The sequence below is a fragment of the Phyllobates terribilis genome, unplaced genomic scaffold, assembly GCF_046119375.1.
Source record: "Phyllobates terribilis strain yellow unplaced genomic scaffold, ASM4611937v1 Scaffold_7__3_contigs__length_470593459, whole genome shotgun sequence".
NCBI lineage: Eukaryota > Metazoa > Chordata > Amphibia > Anura > Dendrobatidae > Phyllobates > Phyllobates terribilis.
In genome coordinates this window covers 461,028,565-461,052,156 of record NW_027362767.1, presented here as the reverse complement: position 1 = coordinate 461,052,156, position 23,592 = coordinate 461,028,565, and positions in this window count along the sequence as shown.

Sequence of the window (23,592 nt, the reverse complement as noted above, 5' to 3'; positions counted from 1 at the left end):
TTACAATAATGTCTAATGCCTCACACAACTCTGTGTATCTCTTATAATAATGTCTAAGGCTTCACACAACTCTGTGTATCTCTTACAATAATGTCTAAGGCTTCACACAACTCTGTGTATCTCTTATAATAATGTCTAAGGCCTCACACAACTCTGTGTATCTCTTACAATAATGTCTAAGGCCTCACACAACTCTGTGTATCTCTTACAATAATGTCTAAGGCTTCACACAACTCTGTGTATCTCTTACAATAACGTCTAAGGCTTCACACAACTCTGTGTATCTCTTACAATAATGTCTAAGGCCCCACACAACTCTGTGTATCTCTTACAATAATGTCTAAGGCCCCACACAACTCTGTGTATCTCTTACAATAATGTCTAAGGCTTCACACAACTCTGTGTATCTCTTATAATAATGTCTAAGGCTTCACACAACCCTGTGTATCTCTTACAATAATGTCTAAGGCTTCACACAACTCTGTGTATCTCTTACAATAATGTCTAAGGCCCCACACAACTCTGTGTATCTCTTACAATAATGTCTAAGGCCCCACACAACTCTGTGTATCTCTTACAATAATGTCTAAGGCCTCACACAACTCTGTGTATCTCTTATAATAATGTCTAAGGCTTCACACAACTCTGTGTATCTCTTACAATAATGTCTAAGGCTTCACACAACTCTGTGTATCTCTTATAATAATGTCTAAGGCCCCACACAACTCTGTGTATCTCTTACAATAATGTCTAAGGCCTCACACAACTCTGTGTATCTCTTACAATAATGTCTAAGGCTTCACACAACTCTGTGTATCTCTTACAATAATGTCTAAGGCTTCACACAACTCTGTGTATCTCTTACAATAATGTCTAAGGCCCCACACGACTCTGTGTATCTCTTACAATAATGCCTAAGGCTTCACACAACTCTGTGTATCTCTTATAATAATGTCTAAGGCTTCACACAACTCTGTGTATCTCTTACAATAATGTCTAAGGCTTCACACAACTCTGTGTATCTCTTACAATAATGTCTAAGGCCTCACACAACTCTGTGTATCTCTTATAATAATGTCTAAGGCTTCACACAACTCTGTGTATCTCTTACAATAATGTCTAAGGCTTCACACAACTCTGTGTATCTCTTACAATAATGTCTAAGGCTCAACACAACTCTGTGTATCTCTTATAATAATGTCTAAGGCCCCACACAACTCTGTGTATCTCTTATAATAATGTCTAAGGCCCCGAACAACTCTGTGTATCTCTTACAATAATGTCTAAGGCTTCACACAACTCTGTGTATCTCTTACAATAATGTCTAAGGACTCACACAACACTGTGTATCTCTTATAATAATGTCTAAGGCTTCACACAACTCTGTGTATCTCTTACAATAATGTCTAAGGACTCACACAACACTGTGTATCTCTTACAATAATGTCTAAGGCTTCACACAACTCTGTGTATCTCTTACAATAATGTCTAAGGCTCCACTCAACTCTGTGTATCTCTTATAATAATGTCTAAGGCCCCACACAACTCTGTGTATCTCTTATAATAATGTCTAAGGCCCCGAACAACTCTGTGTATCTCTTACAATAATGTCTAAGGCTTCACACAACTCTGTGTATCTCTTACAATAATGTCTAAGGCTTCACACAACTCTGTGTATCTCTTACAATAATGTCTAAGGCCCCACACAACTCTGTGTATCTCTTACAATAATGTCTAAGGCCCCACACAACTCTGTGTATCTCTTACAATAATGTCTAAGGCCTCACACAACTCTGTGTATCTCTTATAATAATGTCTAAGGCTTCACACAACTCTGTGTATCTCTTACAATAATGTCTAAGGCTTCACACAACTCTGTGTATCTCTTATAATAATGTCTAAGGCCCCACACAACTCTGTGTATCTCTTACAATAATGTCTAAGGCCTCACACAACTCTGTGTATCTCTTACAATAATGTCTAAGGCTTCACACAACTCTGTGTATCTCTTACAATAATGTCTAAGGCCCCACACGACTCTGTGTATCTCTTACAATAATGTCTAAGGCTTCACACAACTCTGTGTATCTCTTACAATAATGTCTAAGGCCCCGAACAACTCTTTGTATCTCTTACAATAATGTCTAAGGCTTCACACAACTCTGTGTATCTCTTACAATAATGTCTAAGGCCCCACACAACTCTGTGTATCTCTTACAATAATGTCTAAGGCCCCACACAACTCTGTGTATCTCTTACAATAATGTCTAAGGCCTCACATAACTCTGTGTATCTCTTATAATAATGTCTAAGGCTTCACACAACTCTGTGTATCTCTTACAATAATGTCTAAGGCTTCACACAACTCTGTGTATCTCTTATAATAATGTCTAAGGCCCCACACAACTCTGTGTATCTCTTACAATAATGTCTAAGGCCTCACACAACTCTGTGTATCTCTTACAATAATGTCTAAGGCTTCACACAACTCTGTGTATCTCTTACAATAATGTCTAAGGCTTCACACAACTCTGTGTATCTCTTACAATAATGTCTAAGGCCCCACACAACTCTGTGTATCTCTTACAATAATGTCTAAGGCCCCACACAACTCTGTGTATCTCTTACAATAATGTCTAAGGCTTCACACAACTCTGTGTATCTCTTATAATAATGTCTAAGGCTTCACACAACTCTGTGTATCTCTTACAATAATGTCTAAGGCTTCACACAACTCTGTGTATCTCTTACAATAATGTCTAAGGCCCCACACAACTCTGTGTATCTCTTACAATAATGTCTAAGGCCCCACACAACTCTGTGTATCTCTTACAATAATGTCTAAGGCCTCACACAACTCTGTGTATCTCTTATAATAATGTCTAAGGCTTCACACAACTCTGTGTATCTCTTACAATAATGTCTAAGGCTTCACACAACTCTGTGTATCTCTTATAATAATGTCTAAGGCCCCACACAACTCTGTGTATCTCTTACAATAATGTCTAAGGCCTCACACAACTCTGTGTATCTCTTACAATAATGTCTAAGGCTTCACACAACTCTGTGTATCTCTTACAATAATGTCTAAGGCTTCACACAACTCTGTGTATCTCTTACAATAATGTCTAAGGCCCCACACGACTCTGTGTATCTCTTACAATAATGTCTAAGGCTTCACACAACTCTGTGTATCTCTTATAATAATGTCTAAGGCTTCACACAACTCTGTGTATCTCTTACAATAATGTCTAAGGCTTCACACAACTCTGTGTATCTCTTACAATAATGTCTAAGGCCTCACACAACTCTGTGTATCTCTTATAATAATGTCTAAGGCTTCACACAACTCTGTGTATCTCTTACAATAATGTCTAAGGCTTCACACAACTCTGTGTATCTCTTACAATAATGTCTAAGGCTCAACACAACTCTGTGTATCTCTTATAATAATGTCTAAGGCCCCACACAACTCTGTGTATCTCTTATAATAATGTCTAAGGCCCCGAACAACTCTGTGTATCTCTTACAATAATGTCTAAGGCTTCACACAACTCTGTGTATCTCTTACAATAATGTCTAAGGACTCACACAACACTGTGTATCTCTTATAATAATGTCTAAGGCTTCACACAACTCTGTGTATCTCTTACAATAATGTCTAAGGACTCACACAACACTGTGTATCTCTTATAATAATGTCTAAGGCTTCACACAACTCTGTGTATCTCTTATAATAATGTCTAAGGCCCCACACAACTCTGTGTATCTCTTATAATAATGTCTAAGGCCCCGAACAACTCTGTGTATCTCTTACAATAATGTCTAAGGCTTCACACAACTCTGTGTATCTCTTACAATAATGTCTAAGGCTTCACACAACTCTGTGTATCTCTTATAATAATGTCTAAGGCTTCACACAACTCTGTGTATCTCTTACAATAATGTCTAAGGCTCAACACAACTCTGTGTATCTCTTATAATAATGTCTAAGGCCCCACACAACTCTGTGTATCTCTTACAATAATGTCTAAGGCCCCACACAACTCTGTGTATCTCTTACAATAATGTCTAAGGCCCCACACAACTCTGTGTATCTCTTACAATAATGTCTAAGGACTCACACAACTCTGTGTATCTCTTACAATAATGTCTAAGGCCCCACACAACTCTGTGTATCTCTTACAATAATGTCTAAGGACTCACACAACTCTGTGTATCTCTTATAATAATGTCTAAGGCCCCACACAACTCTGTGTCTCTCTTATAATAATGTCTAAGGCCCCGAACAACTCTGTGTATCTCTTAAAATAATCTCTAAGGCTTCACACAACTCTGTGTATCTCTTAAAATAATGTCTAAGGCCTCACACAACTCTGTGTATCTCTTACAATAATGTCTAAGGCCCCACACAACTCTGTGTATCTCTTACAATAATGTCTAAGGCTCCACACAACTCTGTGTATCTCTTACAATAATGTCTAAGGCCCAACACAACTCTGTGTATCTCTTACAATAATGTCTAAGGCCCCACACAACTCTGTGTATCTCTTACAATAATGTCTAAGGCCCCACACAACTCTGTGTATCTCTTATAATAATGTCTAAGGCTCCACACAACTCTGTGTATCTCTTACAATAATGTCTAAGGCCCCACACAACTCTGTGTAACTCTTGCAATAATGTCTAAGGCCCCACACAACTCTGTGTATCTCTTACAATAATGTATAAGGCCCCACACAACTCTGTGTATCTCTTAAAATAATGTCTAAGGCCCCACACAACTCTGTGTATCTCTTACAATAATGTCTAAGGCTCCACACAACTCTGTGTATCTCTTACAATAATGTCTAAGGCCCCACACAACTCTGTGTATCTCTTAAAATAATGTCTAAGGCCCCACACAACTCTGTGTATCTCTTATAATAATCTCTAAGGCTTCACACAACTCTGTGTATCTCTTACAATAATGTCTAATGCCCCACACAACTCTGTGTATCTCTTAAAATAATGTCTAAGGCTCCACACAACTCTGTGTATCTCTTACAATAATGTCTAAGGCCCCACACAACTCTGTGTATCTCTTACAATAATGTCTAAAGCTCCACACAACTCTGTGTATCTCTTACAATAATGTCGAAGACCCCACACAACTCTGTGTATCTCTTACAATAATGTCTAAGGCCCCACACAACTCTGTGTATCTCTTACAATAATGTCTAAGGCCCCACACAACTCTGTGTATCTCTTAAAATAATGTCTAAGGCCTCACACAACTCTGTGTATCTCTTAAAATAATGTCTAAGGCTCCACACAACTCTGTGTATCTCTTACAATAATGTCTAAGGCCCCACACAACTCTGTGTATCTCTTAAAATAATGTCTAAGGCCCCACACAACTCTGTGTATCTCTTATAATAATCTCTAAGGCTTCACACAACTCTGTGTATCTCTTACAATAATGTCTAATGCCCCACACAACTCTGTGTATCTCTTAAAATAATGTCTAAGGCTCCACACAACTCTGTGTATCTCTTACAATAATGTCTAAGGCCCCACACAACTCTGTGTATCTCTTACAATAATGTCTAAGGCTCCACACAACTCTGTGTATCTCTTACAATAATGTCGAAGGCCTCACACAACTCTGTGTATCTCTTACAATAATGTCTAAGGCCCCACACAACTCTGTGTATCTCTTAAAATAATGTCTAAGGCCTCACACAACTCTGTGTATCTCTTATAATAATGTCGAAGGCCCCACACAACTCTGTGTATCTCTTACAATAATGTCTAATGCCCCACACAACTCTGTGTATCTCGTAAAATAATGTCTAAGGCTCCACACAACTCTGTGTATCTCTTACAATAATGTCTAAGGCCCCACACAACTCTGTGTATCTCTTACAATAATGTCTAAGGCTCCACACAACTCTGTGTATCTCTTACAATAATGTCGAAGGCCCCACACAACTCTGTGTATCTCTTACAATAATGTCTAAGGCCCCACACAACTCTGTGTATCTCTTAAAATAATGTCTAAGGCCTCACACAACTCTGTGTATCTCTTACAATAATCTCTAAGGCTTCACACAACTCTGTGTATCTCTTACAATAATGTCTAAGGCCTCACACAACTCTGTGTATCTCTTACAATAATGTCTAAGGCCCCACACAACTCTGTGTATCTCTTAAAATAATGTCTACGGCCCCACACAACTCTGTGTATCTCTTACAATAATGTCTAAGGCCCCACACAACTCTGTGTATCTCTTAAAATAATGTCTAAGGCCCCACGCAACTCTGTGTATCTCTTAAAATAATGTCTAAGGCCCCACACAACTCTGTGTATCTCTTACAATAATGTCTAATGCTTCACACAACTCTGTGTATCTCTTACAATAATGTCTAAGGCTCCACACAACTCTGTGTATCTCTTACAATAATGTCTAAGGCTCCACACAACTCTGTGTATCTCTTACAATAATGTCTAAGGCTCCACACAACTCTGTGTATCTCTTACAATAATGTCTAAGGCTCCACACAACTCTGTGTATCTCTTACAATAATGTCTAAGGCTCCACACAACTCTGTGTATCTCTTACAATAATGTCTAAGGCTCCACACAACTCTGTGTATCTCTTACAATAATGTCTAAGGATTCACACAACTCTGTGTATCTCTTACAATAATGTCTAAGGCCCCACACAACTCTGTCTATCTCTTACAATAATGTCTAAGGCCTCACACAACTCTGTGTATCTCTTACAATAATGTCTAAGGATTCACACAACTCTGTGTATCTCTTACAATAATGTCTAAGGCTCCACACAACTCTGTGTATCTCTTACAATAATGTCTAAGGATTCACACAACTCTATGTATCTCTTACAATAATGTCTAAGGCCCCACACAACTCTGTCTATCTCTTACAATAATGTCTAAGGCCTCACACAACTCTGTGTATCTCTTACAATAATGTCTAAGGCTTCACACAACTCTGTGTATCTCTTACAATAATGTCTAAGGCCTCACACAACTCTGTGTATCTCTTACAATAATGTCTAAGGATTCACACAACTCTGTGTATCTCTTACAATAATGTCTAAGGCCCCACACAACTCTGTGTATCTCTTACAATAATGTCTAAGGCCTCACACAACTCTGTGTATCTCTTACAATAATGTCTAAGGCCTCACACAACTCTGTCTATCTCTTACAATAATGTCTAAGGCCTCACACAACTCTGTGTATCTCTTACAATAATGTCTAAGGCTCCACACAACTCTGTGTATCTCTTACAATAATGTCTAAGGCCCCACACAACTCTGTGTATCTCTTACAATAATGTCTAAGGCCTCACACATCTCTGTCTATCTCTTACAATTATGTCTAAGGCCTCACACAACTCTGTGTATCTCTTACAATAATGTCTAAGGCCTCACACAACTCTGTGTATCTCTTACAATAATGTCTAAGGCCCCACACAACTCTGTCTATCTCTTACAATAATGTCTAAGGCCCCACACATCTCTGTGTATCTCTTACAATAATGTCTAAGGCTTCACACAACTCTGTGTATCTCTTACAATAATGTCTAAGGCTTCACACAACTCTGTGTATCTCTTACAATAATGTCTAAGGCTTCACACAACTCTGTGTATCTCTTACAATAATGTCTAAGGCCCCACACAACTCTGTGTATCTCTTACAATAATGTCTAAGGCTCCACACAACTCTGTGTATCTCTTACAATAATGTCTAAGGCTCCACACAACTCTGTGTATCTCTTACAATAATGTCTAAGGTCCCACACAACTCTGTATATCTCTTACAATAATGTCTAAGGCTCCACACAACTCTGTGTATCTCTTACAATAATGGAAAAGGCCCCACACAACTCTGTGTATCTCTTACAATAATGTCTAAGGCTCCACAAAACTCCTTGTACTGTATCTCTTACAATAATGTCTAAGGCCTCACACAACTCCGTGTATCTCTTACAATAATGTCTAAGGCCCCACACAACTCTGTGTATCTCTTACAATAATGTCTAAGGCCCCACACAACTCTGTGTATCTCTTACAATAATGTTTAAGGCTTCACCCAACTCTGTGTATCTCTTACAATAATGTCTAAGGCCCCACACAACTCTGTGTATCTCTTACAATAATGTCTAAGGCTCCACACAACTCTGTGTATCTCTTACAATAATGTCTAAGGCTTCACACAACTCTGTGTATCTCTTACAATAATGTCTAAGGCCTCACACAACTCTGTGTATCTCTTACAATAATGTCTAAGGATTCACACAACTCTGTGTATCTCTTACAATAATGTCTAAGGCCCCACACAACTCTGTGTATCTCTTACAATAATGTCTAAGGCCTCACACAACTCTGTGTATCTCTTACAATAATGTCTAAGGCCTCACACAACTCTGTCTATCTCTTACAATAATGTCTAAGGCCTCACACAACTCTGTGTATCTCTTACAATAATGTCTAAGGCTCCACACAACTCTGTGTATCTCTTACAATAATGTCTAAGGCCCCACACAACTCTGTGTATCTCTTACAATAATGTCTAAGGCCTCACACATCTCTGTCTATCTCTTACAATAATGTCTAAGGCCTCACACAACTCTGTGTATCTCTTACAATAATGTCTAAGGCCCCACACAACTCTGTCTATCTCTTACAATAATGTCTAAGGCCCCACACATCTCTGTGTATCTCTTACAATAATGTCTAAGGCTTCACACAACTCTGTGTATCTCTTACAATAATGTCTAAGGCTTCACACAACTCTGTGTATCTCTTACAATAATGTCTAAGGCTTCACACAACTCTGTGTATCTCTTACAATAATGTCTAAGGCCCCACACAACTCTGTGTATCTCTTACAATAATGTCTAAGGCTCCACACAACTCTGTGTATCTCTTACAATAATGTCTAAGGCTCCACACAACTCTGTGTATCTCTTACAATAATGGAAAAGGCCCCACACAACTCTGTGTATCTCTTACAATAATGTCTAAGGCTCCACAAAACTCCTTGTACTGTATCTCTTACAATAATGTCTAAGGCCTCACACAACTCCGTGTATCTCTTACAATAATGTCTAAGGCCCCACACAACTCTGTGTATCTCTTACAATAATGTCTAAGGCCCCACACAACTCTGTGTATCTCTTACAATAATGTCTAAATCTTCACCCAACTCTGTGTATCTCTTACAATAATGTCTAAGGCCCCACACAACTCTGTGTATCTCTTACAATAATGTCTAAGGCTCCACACAACTCTGTGTATCTCTTACAATAATGTCTAAGGCCCCACACAACTCTGTGTATCTCTTACAATAATGTCTAAGGCTTCACACAACTCTGTGTATCTCTTACAATAATGTCTAAGGCTCCACACAACTCTGTGTATCTCTTACAATAATGTCTAAGGCTTCACACAACTCTGTGTATCTCTTACAATAATGTCTAAGGCCCCACACAACTCTGTCTATCTCTTACAATAATGTCTAAGGCCCCACACAACTCTGTCTATCTCTTACAATAATGTCTAAGGCCCCACACAACTCTGTCTATCTCTTACAATAATGTCTAAGGCCCCACACAACTCTGTCTATCTCTTAAAATAATGTCTAAGGTCCCACACAACTCCATGTATCTCTTACAATAATGTCTAAGGCCCCACACAACTCCATGTATCTCTTACAATAATGTCTAAGGCCCCACACAACTCTGTGTATCTCTTACAATAATGTCTAAGGCTCCACACAACTCTGTGTATCTCTTACAATAATGTCTAAGGCTCCACACAACTCTGTGTATCTCTTACAATAATGTCTAAGGTCCCACACAACTCTGTGTATCTCTTACAATAATGTCTAAGGCTCCACACAACTCTGTGTATCTCTTACAATAATGGAAAAGGCCCCACACAACTCTGTGTATCTCTTACAATAATGTCTAAGGCTCCACAAAACTCCTTGTACTGTATCTCTTACAATAATGTCTAAGGCCTCACACAACTCCGTGTATCTCTTACAATAATGTCTAAGGCCCCACACAACTCTGTGTATCTCTTACAATAATGTCTAAGGCCCCACACAACTCTGTGTATCTCTTACAATAATGTCTAAGGCCTCACACAACTCTGTCTATCTCTTCCAATAATGTCTAAGGCTCCACACATCTCTGTCTATCTCTTACAATTATGTCTAAGGCCTCACACAACTCTGTGTATCTCTTACAATAATGTCTAAGGCCTCACACAACTCTGTGTATCTCTTACAATAATGTCTAAGGCCCCACACAACTCTGTCTATCTCTTACAATAATGTCTAAGGCCCCACACATCTCTGTGTATCTCTTACAATAATGTCTAAGGACTCACACAACTCTGTGTATCTCTTACAATAATGTCTAAGGCCTCACACAACTCTGTCTATCTCTTCCAATAATGTCTAAGGCCCCACACAACTCTGTGTATCTCTTACAATAATGTCTAAGGCCTCACACAACTCTGTCTATCTCTTCCAATAATGTCTAAGGCTCCACACATCTCTGTGTATATCTTACAATAATGTCTAAGGCCTCACACAACTCTGTGTATCTCTTACAATAATGTCTAAGGCCTCACACAACTCTGTGTATCTCTTACAATAATGTCTAAGGCCTCACACAACTCTGTGTATCTCTTACAATAATGTCTAAGGCTCCACACAACTCTGTGTATCTCTTACAATAATGACTAAGGCCTCACACAACTCTGTGTATCTCTTACAATAATGTCTAAGGCCTCACACAACTCTGTGTATCTCTTACAATAATGTCTAAGGCTCCACACAACTCTGTGTATCTCTTACAATAATGTCTAAGGCCTCACACAACTCTGTGTATCTCTTACAATAATGTCTAAGGCCTCACACAACTCTGTGTATCTCTTACAATAATGTCTAAGGCTCCACACAACTCTGTGTATCTCTTACAATAATGTCTAAGGCCTCACACAACTCTGTGTATCTCTTACAATAATGTCTAAGGCCTCACACAACTCTGTGTATCTCTTACAATAATGCCTAAGGATTCACACAACTCCATGTATCTCTTACAATAATGTCTAAGGCCCCACACAACTCTGTGTATCTCTTACAATAATGTCTAAGGCCCCACACAACTCTGTGTATCTCTTACAATAATATCTAAGGATTCACACAACTCCATGTATCTCTTACAATAATGTCTAAGGCCTCACACAACTCTGTGTATCTCTTACAATAATGTCTAAGGATTCACACAACTCCGTGTATCTCTTACAATAATGTTCAAGGCTCCACACAACTCTGTGTATCTCTTACAATAATGTCTAAGGCCTCACACAACTCTGTGTATCTCTTACAATAATATCTAAGGATTCACACAACTCCATGTATCTCTTACAATAATGTCTAAGGCCTCACACAACTCTGTGTATCTCTTACAATAATGTCTAAGGATTCACACAACTCCGTGTATCTCTTACAATAATGTTCAAGGCTCCACACAACTCCATGTATCTCTTACAATAATGTCTTAGGCCTCACACAACTCTGTGTATCTCTTACAATAATGTCTAAGGCCTCACACAACTCCGTGTATCTCTTACAATAATGTCTAAGGCTCCACACAACTCTGTGTATCTCTTACAATAATGTCTAAGGCCTCACACAACTCCATGTATCTCTTACAATAATGTCTAAGGCCTCACACAACTCTGTGTATCTGTTACAATAATGTCTAAGGATTCACACAACTCCGTGTATCTCTTACAATAATGTCTAAGGCTCCACACAACTCTGTGTATCTCTTACAATAATGTCTAATGCCTCACACAACTCTGTGCATCTCTTACAATAATATCTAAGGCTTCACACAACTCTGTGTATCTCTTACAATAATGTCTAAGGCTCCACACAACTCTGTGTATCTCTTACAATAATATCTAAGGCTTCACACAACTCTGTGTATCTCTTACAATAATGTCTAAGGCCTCACACAACTCCATGTATCTCTTACAATAATGTCTAAGGCCTCACACAACTCTTTGTATCTCTTACAATAATGTCTAAGGATTCACACAACTCCGTGTATCTCTTACAATAATGTCTAAGGCTCCACACAACTCTGTGTATCTCTTACAATAATGTCTAAGGCTCCACACAACTCTGTGTATCTCTTACAATAATGTCTAAGGCCTCACACAACTCCATGTATCTCTTACAATAATGTCTAAGGCCTCACACAACTCTGTGTATCTCTTACAATAATGTCTAAGGCCTCACACAACTCCGTGTATCTCTTACAATAATGTCTAAGGCTCCACACAACTCTGTGTATCTCTTACAATAATATCTAAGCATTCACACAACTCCATGTATCTCTTACAATAATGTCTAAGGCCTCACACAACTCTGTGTATCTCTTGCAATAATGTCTAAGGCTCCACATAACTCCATGTATCTCTTACAATAATGTCTAAGGCTCCACACAACTCTATGTATCTCTTATACTAATGTCTAAGGCCTCACACAACTCTGTGTATCTCTTACAATAATGTCTAAGGCTCCACACAACTCTATGTATCTCTTATACTAATGTCTAAGGCCTCACACAACTCTGTTTATCTCTTATAATAATGTCTAAGGCTCCACACAACTCTGTGTATCTCTTACAATAATGTCTAAGGCCTCACACAACTCTGTGTATCTCTTACAATAATGTCTAAGGCTCCACACAACTCTGTGTATCTCTTACAATAATGTCTAAGGCCTCACACAACTCTGTCTATCTCTTACAATAATGTCTAAGGCCTCACACAACTCTGTGTATCTCTTACAATAATGTCTAAGGCTTCACACAACTCTGTGTATCTCTTACAATAATGTTTAAGGCCTCACACAACTCTGTGTATCTCTTACAATAATGTCTAAGGCTTCACACAACTCTGTGTATCTCTTACATTAATGTCTAAGGCTTCACACAACTCTGTGTATCTCTTACAATAATGTCTAAGGCCTCACACAACTCTGTGTATCTCTTACAATAATGTCTAAGGCCTCACACAACTCTGTGTATCTCTTACAATAATGTCTAAGGCTTCACACAACTCTGTGTATCTCTTACATTAATGTCTAAGGCTTCACACAACTCTGTGTATCTCTTACAATAATGTCTAAGGCTTCACACAACTCTGTGTATCTCTTACAATAATTTCTAAGGTCCCACACAACTCTGTGTATCTCTTACAATAATGTCTAAGGCTCCACACAACTCTGTGTATCTCTTACAATAATGTCTAAGGCCTCACACAACTCTGTATATCTCTTACAATAATGTCTAAGGCTCCACACAACTCTGTGTATCTCTTACAATAATGTCTAAGGCCTCACACAACTCTGTCTATCTCTTACAATAATGTCTAAGGCCTCACACAACTCTGTGTATCTCTTACAATAATGTCTAAGGCTTCACACAACTCTGTGTATCTCTTACAATAATGTCTAAGGCCTCACACAACTCTGTGTATCTCTTACAATAATGTCTAAGGCGTCACACAACTCTGTGTATCTCTTACATTAATGTCTAAGGCTTCACACAACTCTGTGTATCTCTTACAATAATGTCTAAGGCCTCACACAACTCTGTGTATCTCTTACAATAATGTCTAAGGCGTCACACAACTCTGTGTATCTCTTACAATAATGTCTAAGGCTTCACACAACTCTGTGTATCTCTTACATTAATGTATAAGGCTTCACACAACTCTGTGTATCTCTTACAATAATTTCTAAGGTCCCACACAACTCTGTGTATCTCTTACAATAATGTCTAAGGCTTCACACAACTCTGTGTATCTCTTACAATAATGTCTAAGGCTTCACACAACTCTGTGTATCTCTTACAATAATGTCTAAGGCTTCACACAACTCTGTGTATCTCTTACAATAATTTCTAAGGTCCCACACAACTCTGTGTATCTCTTACAATAATGTCTAAGGCTTCACACAACTCTGTGTATCTCTTACAATAATGTCTAAGGCCCCACACATCTCTGTGTATCTCTTACAATAATGTCTAAGGCTTCACACAACTCTGTGTATCTCTTTCAATAATGTCTAAGGCTTCACACAACTCTGTGTATCTCTTACAATAATGTCTAAGGCTTCACACAACTCTGTGTATCTCTTACAATAATGTCTAAGGCCTCACACAACTCTGTGTATCTCTTACAATAATGTCTAAGGCTTCACACAGCTCTGTGTATCTCTTACAATAATGTCTAAGGCCTCACACAACTCTGTGTATCTCTTACAATAATGTCTAAGGCTTCACACAACTCTGTGTATCTCTTACAATAATGTCTAAGGCCCCACACAACTCTGTGTATCTCTTACAATAATGTCTAAGGCCTCACACAACTCTGTGTATCTCTTACAATAATGTCTAAGGCTTCACAGAACTCTGTGTATCTCTTACAATAATGTCTAAGGCCTCACACAACTCTGTGTATCTCTTACAATAATGTCTAAGGCCTCACACAACTCTGTGTATCTCTTACAATAATGTCTAAGGCCCCCACACAACTCCATGTATCTCTTACAATAATGTCTAAGGCTTCACACAACTCTGTGTATCTCTTACAATAATGTCTAAGGCCCCCACACAACTCCATGTATCTCTTACAATAATGTCTAAGGTCCCACTCAACTCTGTGTATCTCTTACAATAATGTCTAAGGCCTCACACAACTCTGTGTATCTCTTACAATAATCTCTAAGGCCCCCACACAACTCTGTGTATCTCTTACAATAATGTCTAATGCCCCACACAACTCTGTGTATCTCTTATAATAATGTCTAAGGCCCCACACAACTCTGTGTATCTCTTACAATAATGTCTAAGGCTTCACACAACTCTGTGTATCTCTTATAATAATGTCTAAGGCCCCACACAACTCTGTGTATCTCTTACAATAATGTCTAAGGCTCCACACAACTCTGTGTATCTCTTACAATAATGTCTAAGGCCCCACACAACTCTGTGTATCTCTTACAATAATGTCTAAGGCTCCACACAACTCCATGTCTCTCTTACAATAATGTCTAAGGCCCCCACACAACTCCATGTATCTCTTACAATAATGTCTAAGGCCCCACACAACTCTGTGTATCTCTTACAATAATGTCTAATGCCCCACACAACTCTGTGTATCTCTTATAATAATGTCTAAGGCCCCACACAACTCTGTGTATCTCTTACAATAATGTCTAAGGCCCCACACAACTCTGTGTATCTCTTACAATAATGTCTAAGGACACACACAACTCTGTGTATCTCTTACAATAATGTCTAAGGCCCCCACACAACTCTGTGTATCTCTTACAATAATGTCTAATGCCCCACACAACTCTGTGTATCTCTTATAATAATGTCTAAGGCCCCACACAACTCTGTGTATCTCTTACAATAATGTCTAAGGCCCCCACACAACTCTGTGTATCTCTTACAATAATGTCTAATGCCCCACACAACTCTGTGTATCTCTTACAATAATGTCTAAGGCCCCCACACAGCTCTGTGTATCTCTTACAATAATGTCTAAGGCCTCACACAACTCTGTGTCTCTCTTACAATAATGTCTAAGGCTTTACACAACTCCATGTATCTCTTACAATAATGTCTAAGGCCTCACACAACTCTGTGTATCTCTTACAATAATGTCTAAGGCCCCACACAACTCTGTGTATCTCTTACAATAATGTCTAAGGCTTCACACAAATCCGTGTATCTCTTACAATAATATCTAAGGATTCACACAACTCTGTGTATCTCTTACAATAATGTCTAAGGCTCCACACAACTCCATGTATCTCTTACAATAATGTCTAAGGCCCCACACAACTCTGTGTATCTCTTATAATAATGTCTAAGGCCCCGCACAACTCTGTGTATCTCTTACAATAATGTCTAAGGCCCCACACAACTCTGTGTATCTCTTATAATAATGTCTAAGGCCCCGCACAACTCTGTGTATCTCTTACAATAATGTCTAAGGCCCCACACAACTCTGTTTATCTTTTATAATAATGTCTAAGGCTCCACACAACTCTGTGTATCTCTTACAATAATGTCTAAGGCCTCACACAACTCTGTGTATCTCTTATAATAATGTCTAAGGCTCCACACAACTCTGTGTATCTCTTACAATAATGTCTAAGGCCTCACACAACCCTGTGTATCTCTTACAATAATGTCTAAGGCTCCACACAACTCTGTGTATCTCTTACAATAATGTCTAAGGCCTCACACAACTCTGTGTATCTCTTACAATAATGTCTAAGGCCTCACACAACTCTGTGTATCTCTTACAATAATGTCTAAGGCTCCACACAACTCTGTGTATCTCTTACAATAATGTCTAAGGCCTCACACAACTCTGTGTATCTCTTACAATAATGTCTAAGGCTTCACACAACTCTGTGTATCTCTTACAATAATGTCTAAGGATTCACACAACTCCATGTATCTCTTACAATAATGTCTAAGGCCCCACACAACTCTGTGTATCTCTTACAATAATGTCTAAGGCCCCACACAACTCTGTGTATCTCTTACAATAATATCTAAGGATTCACACAACTCCATGTATCTCTTACAATAATGTCTAAGGCCTCACACAACTCTGTGTATCTCTTACAATAATGTTTAAGGATTCACACAACTCCGTGTATCTCTTACAATAATGTTCAAGGCTCCACACAACTCTGTGTATCTCTTACAATAATGTCTAAGGCCTCACACAACTCTGTGTATCTCTTACAATAATATCTAAGGATTCACACAACTCCATGTATCTCTTACAATAATGTCTAAGGCCTCACACAACTCTGTGTATCTCTTACAATAATGTCTAAGGATTCACACAACTCCGTGTATCTCTTACAATAATGTTCAAGGCTCCACACAACTCCATGTATCTCTTACAATAATGTCTTAGGCCTCACACAACTCTGTGTATCTCTTACAATAATGTCTAAGGCCTCACACAACTCCGTGTATCTCTTACAATAATGTCTAAGGCTCCACACAACTCTGTGTATCTCTTACAATAATGTCTAAGGCCTCACACAACTCCATGTATCTCTTACAATAATGTCTAAGGCCTCACACAACTCTGTGTATCTGTTACAATAATGTCTAAGGATTCACACAACTCCGTGTATCTCTTACAATAATGTCTAAGGCTCCACACAACTCTGTGTATCTCTTACAATAATGTCTAAGGCCTCACACAACTCTGTGTATCTCTTACAATAATATCTAAGGCTTCACACAACTCTGTGTATCTCTTACAATAATGTCTAAGGCTCCACACAACTCTGTGTATCTCTTACAATAATATCTAAGGCTTCACACAACTCTGTGTATCTCTTACAATAATGTCTAAGGCCTCACACAACTCCATGTATCTCTTACAATAATGTCTAAGGCCTCACACAACTCTTTGTATCTCTTACAATAATGTCTAAGGATTCACACAACTCCGTGTATCTCTTACAATAATGTCTAAGGCTCCACACAACTCTGTGTATCTCTTACAATAATGTCTAAGGCTCCACACAACTCTGTGTATCTCTTACAATAATGTCTAAGGCCTCACACAACTCCATGTATCTCTTACAATAATGTCTAAGGCCTCACACAACTCTGTGTATCTCTTACAATAATGTCTAAGGCCTCACACAACTCCGTGTATCTCTTACAATAATGTCTAAGGCTCCACACAACTCTGTGTATCTCTTACAATAATATCTAAGCATTCACACAACTCCATGTATCTCTTACAATAATGTCTAAGGCCTCACACAACTCTGTGTATCTCTTGCAATAATGTCTAAGGCTCCACATAACTCCATGTATCTCTTACAATAATGTCTAAGGCTCCACACAACTCTATGTATCTCTTATACTAATGTCTAAGGCCTCACACAACTCTGTGTATCTCTTACAATAATGTCTAAGGCTCCACACAACTCTTTGTATCTCTTATACTAATGTCTAAGGCCTCACACAACTCTGTTTATCTCTTATAATAATGTCTAAGGCTCCACACAACTCTGTGTATCTCTTACAATAATGTCTAAGGCCTCACACAACTCTGTGTATCTCTTACAATAATGTCTAAGGCTCCACACAACTCTGTGTATCTCTTACAATAATGTCTAAGGCCTCACACAACTCTGTCTATCTCTTACAATAATGTCTAAGGCCTCACACAACTCTGTGTATCTCTTACAATAATGTCTAAGGCTTCACACAACTCTGTGTATCTCTTACAATAATGTCTAAGGCCTCACACAACTCTGTGTATCTCTTACAATAATGTCTAAGGCTTCACACAACTCTGTGTATCTCTTACATTAATGTCTAAGGCTTCACACAACTCTGTGTATCTCTTACAATAATGTCTAAGGCCTCACACAACTCTGTGTATCTCTTACAATAATGTCTAAGGCCTCACACAACTCTGTGTATCTCTTACAATAATGTCTAAGGCTTCACACAACTCTGTGTATCTCTTACATTAATGTCTAAGGCTTCACACAACTCTGTGTATCTCTTACAATAATGTCTAAGGCTTCACACAACTCTGTGTATCTCTTACAATAATTTCTAAGGTCCCACACAACTCTGTGTATCTCTTACAATAATGTCTAAGTCTCCACACAACTCTGTGTATCTCTTACAATAATGTCTAAGGCCTCACACAACTCTGTATATCTCTTACAATAATGTCTAAGGCTCCACACAACTCTGTGTATCTCTTACAATAATGTCTAAGGCCTCACACAACTCTGTCTATCTCTTACAATAATGTCTAAGGCCTCACACAACTCTGTGTATCTCTTACAATAATGTCTAAGGCTTCACACAACTCTGTGTATCTCTTACAATAATGTCTAAGGCCTCACACAACTCTGTGTATCTCTTACAATAATGTCTAAGGCGTCACACAACTCTGTGTATCTCTTACATTAATGTCTAAGGCTTCACACAACTCTGTGTATCTCTTACAATAATGTCTAAGGCCTCACACAACTCTGTGTATCTCTTACAATAATGTCTAAGGCCTCACACAACTCTGTGTATCTCTTACAATAATGTCTAAGGCTTCACACAACTCTGTGTATCTCTTACATTAATGTATAAGGCTTCACACAACTCTGTGTATCTCTTACAATAATTTCTAAGGTCCCACACAACTCTGTGTATCTCTTACAATAATGTCTAAGGCTTCACACAACTCTGTGTATCTCTTACAATAATGTCTAAGGCTTCACACAACTCTGTGTATCTCTTACAATAATGTCTAAGGCTTCACACAACTCTGTGTATCTCTTACAATAATGGCTAAGGCTCCACACAACACTGTGTATCTCTTACAATAATGTCTAAGGCCCCACACAACTCTGTGTATCTCTTACAATAATGTCTAAGGCTCCACACAACTCCATGTCTCTCTTACAATAATGTCTAAGGCCCCCACACAACTCCATGTATCTCTTACAATAATGTCTAAGGCCCCACACAACTCTGTGTATCTCTTACAATAATGTCTAATGCCCCACACAACTCTGTGTATCTCTTATAATAATGTCTAAGGCCCCACACAACTCTGTGTATCTCTTACAATAATGTCTAAGGCCCCACACAACTCTGTGTATCTCTTACAATAATGTCTAAGGCCTCACACAACTCTGTGTATCTCTTACAATAATGTCTAAGGCCCCCACACAACTCTGTGTATCTCTTACAATAATGTCTAATGCCCCACACAACTCTGTGTATCTCTTATAATAATGTCTAAGGCCCCACACAACTCTGTGTATCTCTTACAATAATGTCTAAGGCCCCCACACAACTCTGTGTATCTCTTACAATAATGTCTAATGCCCCAAACAACTCTGTGTATCTCTTACAATAATGTCTAAGGCCCCCACACAGCTCTGTGTATCTCTTACAATAATGTCTAAGGCCTCACACAACTCTGTGTCTCTCTTACAATAATGTCTAAGGCTTCACACAACTCCATGTATCTCTTACAATAATGTCTAAGGCCTCACACAACTCTGTGTATCTCTTACAATAATGTCTAAGGCCCCACACAACTCTGTGTATCTCTTACAATAATGTCTAAGGCTTCACACAAATCCATGTATCTCTTACAATAATATCTAAGGATTCACACAACTCTGTGTATCTCTTACAATAATGTCTAAGGCTCCACACAACTCCATGTATCTCTTACAATAATGTCTAAGGCCCCACACAACTCTGTGTATCTCTTATAATAATGTCTAATGCCCCACACAACTCTGTGTATCTCTTATAATAATGTCTAAGGCCCCGCACAACTCTGTGTATCTCTTACAATAATGTCTAAGGCCCCACACAACTCTGTTTATCTTTTATAATAATGTCTAAGGCTCCACACAACTCTGTGTATCTCTTACAATAATGTCTAAGGCCTCACACAACTCTGTGTATCTCTTATAATAATGTCTAAGGCTCCACACAACTCTGTGTATCTCTTACAATAATGTCTAAGGCCTCACACAACTCTGTGTATCTCTTACAATAATGTCTAAGGCTCCACACAACTCTGTGTATCTCTTACAATAATGTCTAAGGCTACACACAACTCTGTGTATCTCTTATAATAATGTCTAAGGCCTCACACAACTCTGTGTATCTCTTACAATAATGTCTAAGGCCCCACACAACTCTGTGTATCTCTTACAATAATGTCTAAGGCTCCACACAACTCTGTGTATCTCTTATAATAATGTCTAAGGCTCCACACTACTCTGTGTATCTCTTACAATAATGTCTAAGGCTCCACACAACTCTGTGTATCTCTTACAATAATGTCTAAGGCTACACACAACTCTGTGTATCTCTTATAATAATGTCTAAGGCTCCACACTACTCTGTGTATCTCTTACAATAATGTCTAAGGCCCCACACAACTCTGTGTATCTCTTACAATAATGTCTAAGGCTCCACACAACTCTGTGTATCTCTTATAATAATGTCTAAGGCTCCACACAACTCTGTGTATCTCTTATAATAATGTCTAAGGCTCCACACAACTCTGTGTATCTCTTACAATAATGTCTAAGGCCTCACACAACTCTGTGTATCTCTTACAATAATGTCTAAGGCCCCACACAACTCTGTGTATCTCTTATAATAATGTCTAAGGTTCCACACAACTCTGTGTATCTCTTACAATAATGTCTAAGGCTCCACACAACTCTGTGTATCTCTTATAATAATGTCTAAGGCCTCACACAACTCTGTGTATCTCTTACAATAATGTCTAAGGCCCCACACAACTCTGTGTATCTCTTACAATAATGTCTAAGGCCCCCACACAACTCTGTGTATCTCTTACAATAATGTCTAATGCCCCACACAACTCTTTGTTTCTCTTATAATAATGTCTAAGGCCCCACACAACTCCATGTCTCTCTTACAATAATGTCTAAGGCTTCACACAACTCCATGTATCTCTTACAATAATGTCTAAGGCCTCACACAACTCTGTGTATCTCTTACAATAATGTCTAAGGATTCACACAACTCTGTGTATCTCTTACAATAATGTCTAAGGCTTCACACAACTCCATGTATCTCTTACAATAATGTCTAAGGCCTCACACAACTCTGTGTATCTCTTACAATAATGTCTAAGGATTCACACAACTCTGTGTATCTCTTACAATAATGTCTAAGGATTCACACAACTCTGTGTATCTCTTACAATAATGTCTAAGGCCCCACACAACTCTGTGTATCTCTTACAATAATGTCTAAGGCTCCACACAACTCTGTGTATCTCTTACAATAATATCTAAGGCTTCACACAACTCTGTGTATCTCTTACAATAATGTCTAAGGCCTCACACAACTCTGTGTATCTCTTACAATAATGTCTAAGGCTTCACACAACTCTGTGTATCTCTTACAATAATGTCTAAGGCCTCACACAACTCTGTGTATCTCTTACAATAATGTCTAAGGCTTCACACAACTCTGTGTATCTCTTACAATAATGTCTAAGGCTCCACACAACTCTGTGTATCTCTTACAATAATGTCTAAGGCTCCACATAACTTCATGTATCTCTTACAATAATGTCTAAGGCTCCACACAACTCCGTGTATCTCTTACAATAATGTCTAAGGCCTCACACAACTCTGTGTATCTCTTACAATAATGTCTAAGGCCTCACACAACTCTGTGTATCTCTTATAATAATGTCTAAGGCTTCACACAAATCTGTGTATCTCTTATAATAATATCTAAGGATTCACACAACTCTATGTATCTCTTACAATAATGTCTAAGGCCTCACACAACTCTGTGTATCTCTTACAATAATGTCTAAGGCTTCACACATCTCTGTGTATCTCTTACAATAATGTCTAAGGCCCCACACAACTCTGTGTATCTCTTACAATAATGTCTAAGGCCTCACACAACTCTGTGTATCTCTTACAATAATGTCTAAGGCCTCACACAACTCTGTGTATCTCTTACAATAATGTCTAAGGCCTCACACAACTCTGTGTATCTCTTACAATAATGTCTAAGGCCTCACACAACTCTGTGTATCTCTTACAATAATGTCTAAGGCCCCACACAACTCTGTGTATCTCTTACAATAATGTCTAAGGCTTCACACATCTCTGTGTATCTCTTACAATAATGTCTAAGGCTTCACACAACTCTGTGTATCTCTTAAAATAATGTCTAAGGCCTCACACCACTCTGTGTATCTCTTACAATAATGTCTAAGGCTTCACACAACTCTGTGTATCTCTTACAATAATGTCTAAGGCTCCACACAACACTGTGTATCTCTTACAATAATGTCTAAGGCTTCACACATCTCTGTGTATCTCTTACAATAATGTCTAAGGCTTCACACAACTCTGTGTATCTCTTATAATAATGTCTAAGGCTTCACACAACTCTGTGTATCTCTTACAATAATGTCTAAGGCCCCACACAACTCTATGTATCTCTTACAATAATGTCTAAGGCTTCACACAACTCTGTGTATCTCTTATAATAATGTCTAAGGCTTCACACAACTCTGTGTATCTCTTACAATAATGTCTAAGGCCCCACACAACTCTATGTATCTCTTACAATAATGTCTAAGGCTTCACACAACTCTGTGTATCTCTTACAATAATGTCTAAGGCCCCACACAACTCTGTGTATCTCTTACAATAATGTCTAAGGCTCCACACAACACTGTGTATCTCTTACAATAATGTCTAAGGCTTCACACAACTCTGTGTATCTCTTATAATAATGTCTAAGGCTTCACACAACTCTGTGTATCTCTTACAATAATGTCTAAGGCCCCACACAACTCTGTGTATCTCTTACAATAATGTCTAAGGCTTCACACATCTCTGTGTATCTCTTATAATAATGTCTAAGGCTTCACACAACTC